Raw genomic sequence first — 7,355 nt, 5'->3', positions numbered from 1 at the left:
CTGGAAATCTCTCCCGGTACACACGTTAAGCGCGAGCGCCATTTCCGTCAGCTAATCCATACATCAAATGGGCATCTGCCGTCTCTACATTTGTGTACACTGCCACTGCACGAACCAAGTCTGTGATTAACTCTGCGCAGTAACGCGTGTGCGTGCAACGGTCGTACTGATCGCAGGGACAGTTGATGTTAGCATGACACAGTGCGCATGGCAACAGGGGCATGTAAAACAGAACACTGGCGGTGCACTATGTAACCACACGTCACCACGAGAACATGTTCCCCGTGATTCTAACGCTCTATTCTTGTGTGATGCCCATGCTTAATGAGTTGGAGAAAATGGGTTGTATCATGGAAACAAAGCGTTTGCAGAGCAGTGTTAGTGTAGTAAAATTTCTACGTCTACGTGTGAGGAATGTGTCCTACAATTTGTGCCGTACATTTTTGTTACACCCTGTATAGGTGTTCTAGATAGTCTTGCCTGTGGTGTGGGTATGTAGGCATCGCACAAAATACGTGAATGTGGCGTCATCTGATGCCTTCAATAAAAATAGTTGAAACGTTCTCAACTCACAGAGTATGACGCAGGAATTTGCGTTAGTAGCAGAAGAATCTTTTGCTAAACTTTGTGTCATTTAATGTAGAGGAACATAACCGGGCTGAGCAACATTCCAAATTTGTACGAGACGAGTTGGGGAGTTTTAAGCATGACATTGATCTGCCGCACATGGCTGCAGTGATTCAGTAACGAATTCAACGTTTTTTTTCTGGATGTTAACGGTCTTCTGTGACACACAGCAGTTTTAACACCCCTACATCTATTAAAGTTCAGAGCAATAAGAGTGTATGAGGCTGTTACTGACTGGTTCAGCAGTTTGCAGACGGATCGAAGAATGCAAAGAGAGCACGAAAATCGTTTCTAACTTGCATTATACACTGCCGGTATAACAAATTAGTACACCTGGGAAGGCGGCGTCGATTTTGATCCGATGACGGCATAATATACAGCTACTAATATATACTCCCTAATCCGCCCCGTTATCACATACGGGTCAGAGGTATGGACGTTGACAAAAATGCGCTAATAATCTTTGAGTGGAAAATACTACGCAAAATTTAGGGTCCAATAACGGAGGAAGAAGGCTACAGAATACGCTACAATGCCGAATTACAAACACTAATACAGGGGAGGGACAGAGCGAAATTTGTGAAATCACAGCGGATATGATGGTTAAGAAACGTGGCATAGGATAGAACCTCGTGGACAAACTCATTCGTGCTTATGAGATCATTGGGTGGAGCATGACCCTGAAGACGCACACGTTGATGTGTTCCTAGAGAACTGGGCTTCATTCAATGATGAATACATCAAGCGGTTCCATCAAGACATTTCCCTCGTGAAGCGGACTATGGACTACAGCTACGGTGGTTGATTTCTTCTGGTTGCTACAGAGAAATGCTCCATACACCACCAACACGAGCAAGGCTAAGAGATCGCAGGAATAGCCAGGTAAGTTCAATTAATCCTACGGAGTACAGTAGCAAAATACGTGAAATGTAAAATCCCCACTTACTTGTAACCCTGAGCTAGGAGAAATTGCAATGGTTCATATGGATCTGAGCACTGTGGGACTTAACATCTGAGATCACCAGTCCCCTAGAACTTAGAACTACTTAAACCTAACCAACCTAAGGACAACACACACATCCTTGCCTGAGGCAGGATTCGAACCTGTGACCGTAGCAGTAGCGCCGTTGCGGACTGAAGCGCCTAGAACCGCTCGGCCACAACGACCTGAAAAAAAAGTACTCTGTGGAGCAGCTGTTACTTTCGTTTATTAGTTTTTTTATACTTCTCTGAACAACTTTGCAATTACCTTTTATGTGAGTCATCCTCCAGCTTCAGTCATTTCTACTTCAACACGATTACCTCCAAGGTTGTATCCTTACTTCATACCTAGAATAATCCAGCTTGCGAGGCACTTCTTGAATGTAATATTCGATGTTAGCTATGTTTCTGGTTCATCTCTTATTGTTTACACAGTCAGATGGTAATTGTTGCTTCTCGGTCGGGGACAGAGCTGCACGACATACTGGTTGGCCTACATGTGACCTAATTACGACGTAAAGGGAGGGAGCGCTGACTGTGCGGCCGAGATAAGGGCTGGCGGCAGCTGGCAGCTGGCGGCCGTACCAGCTGCCGCCACCTCAACAGCTGGCGGACACCGCACGTCACGGCTCTCGGCCCAGCGAGCCACTCCACCTGGGGTTGGCGCTGGGACCGCCTTCTCACTGCCTAAGCCTTCCGCTTGCGTCACGTGCATAGCACTTTCCCTGAACTGTGTCTCTGACAAAGGGTCGGCGGCATGCAACTAAGACATGTAAGTAAGTTAATGAGAAAAATAACATGCAACCCATAGTTCTTAAGCAGTGGGCCTCCCTATGTGAGCACGCAGTCAAACTTGATTCCCAACACTTTAATTTAGAATTTAAACAAATGATAGCTTTATGCCCATGGTTCAGTCTTGAATTTAAACAGAATGCTTGCCAGTTCCTCATCTGAGCTCAAATATACTGACAGAAAAAAATCCCAACACCAAAAAATAATTAACATAGTGTAATAAAATACATTTGTCTAGGTGACATCTTCAAGTGATTCATATTACAAGATCAAAGCTTAATGTAAGTGTAATATACGAGGGTAATCCCAAAAGTAAGGTCTCCTATTTTTTATAACTACATAGACCTGTTTATTTCTACAATGATTTACATCAGTTTACAGCTTGAACATTTAGCTATTTGTCGACATAATCATCATTTCTGTCGATGCATTTTTGTAGACACTGTGGCAGTTTTTGTATGCCCATGACATACCAGCTCGCCGCCATGCTGTTCAGAAAGTTATGAACGTCTTCTTTCACCTCGACGTCGGAGATGAATCGCTGGGACCACAATTAACGCTGACAGGTACTGTGAGACTCTGAAAAAACTCAAATCGGCAATTCAGAAGCGGAGAAGAGGAGTGTTGAGCAAGGGCGTACACATTCTCCATGACAACGCTCGCCCACACATCGATCGGCAAACCGTTGCTCTCCTGCAACAGTTTCAGTGGAACGTAATCACCCACCCACCCTACAGGCCAGTGACTATCACCTGTTCCCTAGCTTAAAAGAACATTTGGCAGAAACACGATTCGGCTCCGACGACGAGGTGAAAGAAGAGGTTCATATTGACCAGCATGGCATCTAGCTGGTATTACATGGGCATACAAAAACTGCCACAACACCTACAAAAATGCATTGACAGAAATAGTGATCATGTCGAAAAATAGCTAAACGTTCAAGCTGTAAACTGATGTAAACCACTGTAGAAATAAACAGGTATATGTACTTATAAAACAAAATAGGACACCTTACTTTTGGGATTGCCCTCGCAAGCCATTGCAAATACGAAAAGCAGGTACGGTAATAAGCGGGGTAACCGTCAGTATTGCATTCATTGTGTTGAACAGGTGCCGAATGCTTGTTTGTAGGATGGAGATCCATCCCTGTTGCACTTGGTCAGTCAATACGAGGACGGTTAATGATGGTTGTGGATGACGCTTGAATTGTCGTCTATTGATGACGCATATGTACTTGAATGGAAAGAGATCTGGTGATTGAGCACGCCAAGGCAACATGTCGACACATACAGAGCATGTTAGGTTACAACAGCGGTATTAGAGCGAGCGTTATCCTGTTGGAAAACACCCCCTGGACTGTTCTTCATGAATGGCAGCACAACAGGTCGAATCACCAAGTTGATGTGGAAATTTGCAGTCGGGGTGCAGGGGATAACCATATCAATATGTAATCGCACACTAGACCGTAGCTCCAGGTGTAGGTCCACGGCGTCTAGCTCGTAGACAGGTTGGTTGCAGCGCTCAACTTGTCTCCTTCTAGCCAACACACAGCCTTCACTGGCACAGAGGCAGAACCAGCTTTCATCAGAAAACAAAACAGCTTTCGTCCTGCCCTCCGCCCGCCTCTGGTAGCTGAGTGGTGAGCGCTACAGAATGTCAATCCTAAGGCGTCGGGTTCGATTCCCAGCTGGGTCGGAGATTTTCTCCGCTCAGGGGCTGGGTGTTGTGTTGTCCTAATAATCATCATTTCATCCCCATCGACGTGCAAGTAGCCGAAGTGGGTCAAATAGGAAGACTTGCACCCGACGAACGATCTACCCAACGGGAGGCCCTAGTCACACGACATTTATTTACCCTGCCCTACAATGAGCTCTCTCTTGACTCCTCTGGAGTCGCAAATGGCGGTGGTTTTGGGTGAGCAGAATGCACGCTACAGGGCGGAACTGTCCTTTACTTCATTTGTAACAGTTCGTTGAGTCGCTGTGGTACCAAGTGTTGCTCACGGTGCTGGTGCATTTGCAGTACGATGCGAGAGAGTCATGTGCCGAACACAATGGTCTTCCCTCTCGATATTGCCACTAGGCTGTCCGGAGACCACTCTTCTTGCGACCGGACCGTACAGTCTCGTGATCACCGCTGCCAGCAACCACTTACAGTAGCCACATTGCTGCCACGTTTCTCTGCAATATCGGAATAGGACTGTGCAGAATCTCGTAACCCTATTACACAACCTTGTTCAAACTCAGTGAGGTGTTGTTAATGGCGTCTTTGTCGCCTTGAAGGCATTGTTAACTAACATCAACACACCACGTCCAATCTCAAAGGTAACTAACGCTCACGACCGCCACAAATTGTATTTAAAGCAAACCAGCTGTGCATTCTCGCAGTGGCGCACTCTTACTCGACTGGCGCGAAATTTGAATAGACGTCTATTATTCAAATGGCTCTGAGCACTATGGGATTTAACTTCTGATGTCATCAGTCCCCTAGAACTTAGAACTGCTTAAACGTAACTAAACTAAAGACATCACACACATTCATGCCCGAGGCAGGATTCGAACCTGCGACCGCAGCGGTCGCGCGGCTCCAGACTGTAGCGCCTAGAACCGCTCGGCCACTCCAGCCGGCTGAATAGACATCGTCTTTTAGATGTGGAAACGTGCCCATCAACTTTCATTCATGTCGCACAACTCCGTCTTAATGTGATTTTTTTTTCTGTCAGTGTATTTTCTGTATCCAGTGATCGTATTTGATACGTGGTACTTACTGGAATTAAGAAAAACGTGGAAGGGACTACCCACCAATATAACTTTCTTCTCACACAACCTGTTTATTTAACAATGTATAAACATAAAATTTTCTTTAACAAAACGAACAAATTTGCAAAATTCTTTTGACTTTAAACTTTAAGTTGAATAAGCTTTTACAAAAGAAATCTGAAGTGCTGTATTGCAAAACAGCAAACAATATGACAATGATTACAAGACGGCCGGACCTGCAGCCCGACCGTTATCGGGTGAAACAGCGGTGTTTACCACAGTGTTGCACACAGTCTGTCTTATTAAACGCCCTTCTGCAGCATATGAAAACTATATAAGCACCATGGATGACAAGAGTGATTCAATTACTCAAAAAAGAAGTCGTAACTTTTAATTTGAAAGCTGTATGTCGAAAGGTTCAGGGTTAAGTTGCGAACCTTTGCTTAAAGGTTAAACAGATTAGAAAACGATATGACAGTAATAAGGCTTTGTTCAAAGCAACCAACCTCTTAATTTCAGTCGGTAACCAAGGTGCGACTGAGTGCCAACCTGTTCCTTCTGACAATTTTATTTTGACTGAAGTCCTGGAGACAGTTGGCTGTTAATATTTTGAAAGTTAAACTGATTGTCAGTTATTAAGACTGCTCTGATGAAACGTCTTAAAACATCACCTGTGAACACTTACTAAAAGAGAACTCACTTGGCAGAACCACAAGGTCCGGCTAAAATATACCAATAATGACCCGGACTTTCAAACATGGCAACAAACAGCTTAGTACAAGAGGTAGTTCAGATTATAACTAATGACTGAGAAATCCAATTAGAACCAAAGAATTGAACCGGTTAACATCTATATCTGACCAACCACAGGGTCCCTCTTTGTTTAACGGCAACCTGTGCCTTAGTACAATTGTTCCTGGAGTATTTACGAACAGGAGCAGATTCATTAGAACATTAGTGATCGGGTAAAAACCAGGAAGGAAAGACAATATAATAGCGGGACAGATTTTCAAACGACAACTAGTGTCTCAGTACAATACTACGGCCTATATTTTAGACCAAAGAGCCGACCGAGTAATACTTTAAGGGTCGGGTACAAACCACAATATAATAAAGAGGGCAAGTGGAAAATGACACAAATCGCAACGAGGGTTACAGAATGTTACTCGCTACTCCCCTTTATCAGCAGGCAGTTCCATGGATCCACAGTGCGTCGCGGCGGTTACTGAGTGGTGCCGATGAAAGCCAGGTAGAAGAGGGCAGCCTGGCCACGAGCGGTCGTCCGACACGAATGTTGGCAACCAACCGGCGGGATGTCGACCTGATGCTTCTAGTAGACGCTGACCCGGGTGAAGTACTCCGGTAACTTCGTTACGCGCAGGCCCTCCTTGCACAGCTCGTGGCTTCCGCTTCTCGGACCTCGTAACCACCTCTTGTCGCCACCCTACCGCCAGTCCACATATTTCTTGCCTTCATTCTCTGGTGGCCAGCGAACCTTCTAAGGGCATGACCGGCAGATACCAACTCTTCCTCGTAGATATTGGCCATGGGGCCGCAAGAGGAATAGTCGATACTACATCCGAGCCAGTGGCGCCAGACAGAAGTCTACTAATTCAATGGCGCCACGGCTCAGTATTTGTTGAGGAAAAGATGTAAGTTTAGAGTTTGCTGACAAAATCTTTTTGACTGGACCTGTGACTATGTGCAAGGTACATTCTACACTCTCTGACCTACGTCTCATAAACTCGAGCAAGGACTAACTTAGCTGGTTAGCTGAAAGAGAATACGTATATGTTTCTGCTCGTGGTGGGCGCTGCGTTAGCTGTCGCAGTCGTGTGTAAATATGTTTGGGGAACCAGGAGAGGAACTTTGCGTAAAATCATTGACCTCAGTTAAAAGAACAGCTAAGCAGCCAAGTGAAAATCATTATTGTGTAAGCCGAAATAGCAAAATCCAACACCTTGTCACCTGCTTATGGTTTCACCATCCTTCAGCCATTTACCTTAGATGCTCTCGACAGTAGCACGCCAGCAGCAGACCAGCTTCGCCGTTACCGGCATGCTGGTTCCCAGGCGCCTGACCATAACAATTTGCCCCTTGCGAAAGTCACTTATGTCAGTGGGTTTCCTCGTTGCACAGCCCATATTGTAGCTAGATTGATTCCTCATTCAGCCCTGATCCGCTTATATACAAGAT

The sequence above is a fragment of the Schistocerca gregaria genome, chromosome 2 (assembly GCF_023897955.1).
Source record: "Schistocerca gregaria isolate iqSchGreg1 chromosome 2, iqSchGreg1.2, whole genome shotgun sequence".
Taxonomy (NCBI): Eukaryota; Metazoa; Arthropoda; class Insecta; order Orthoptera; family Acrididae; genus Schistocerca; species Schistocerca gregaria.
This window is presented reverse-complemented; position numbering follows the sequence as displayed.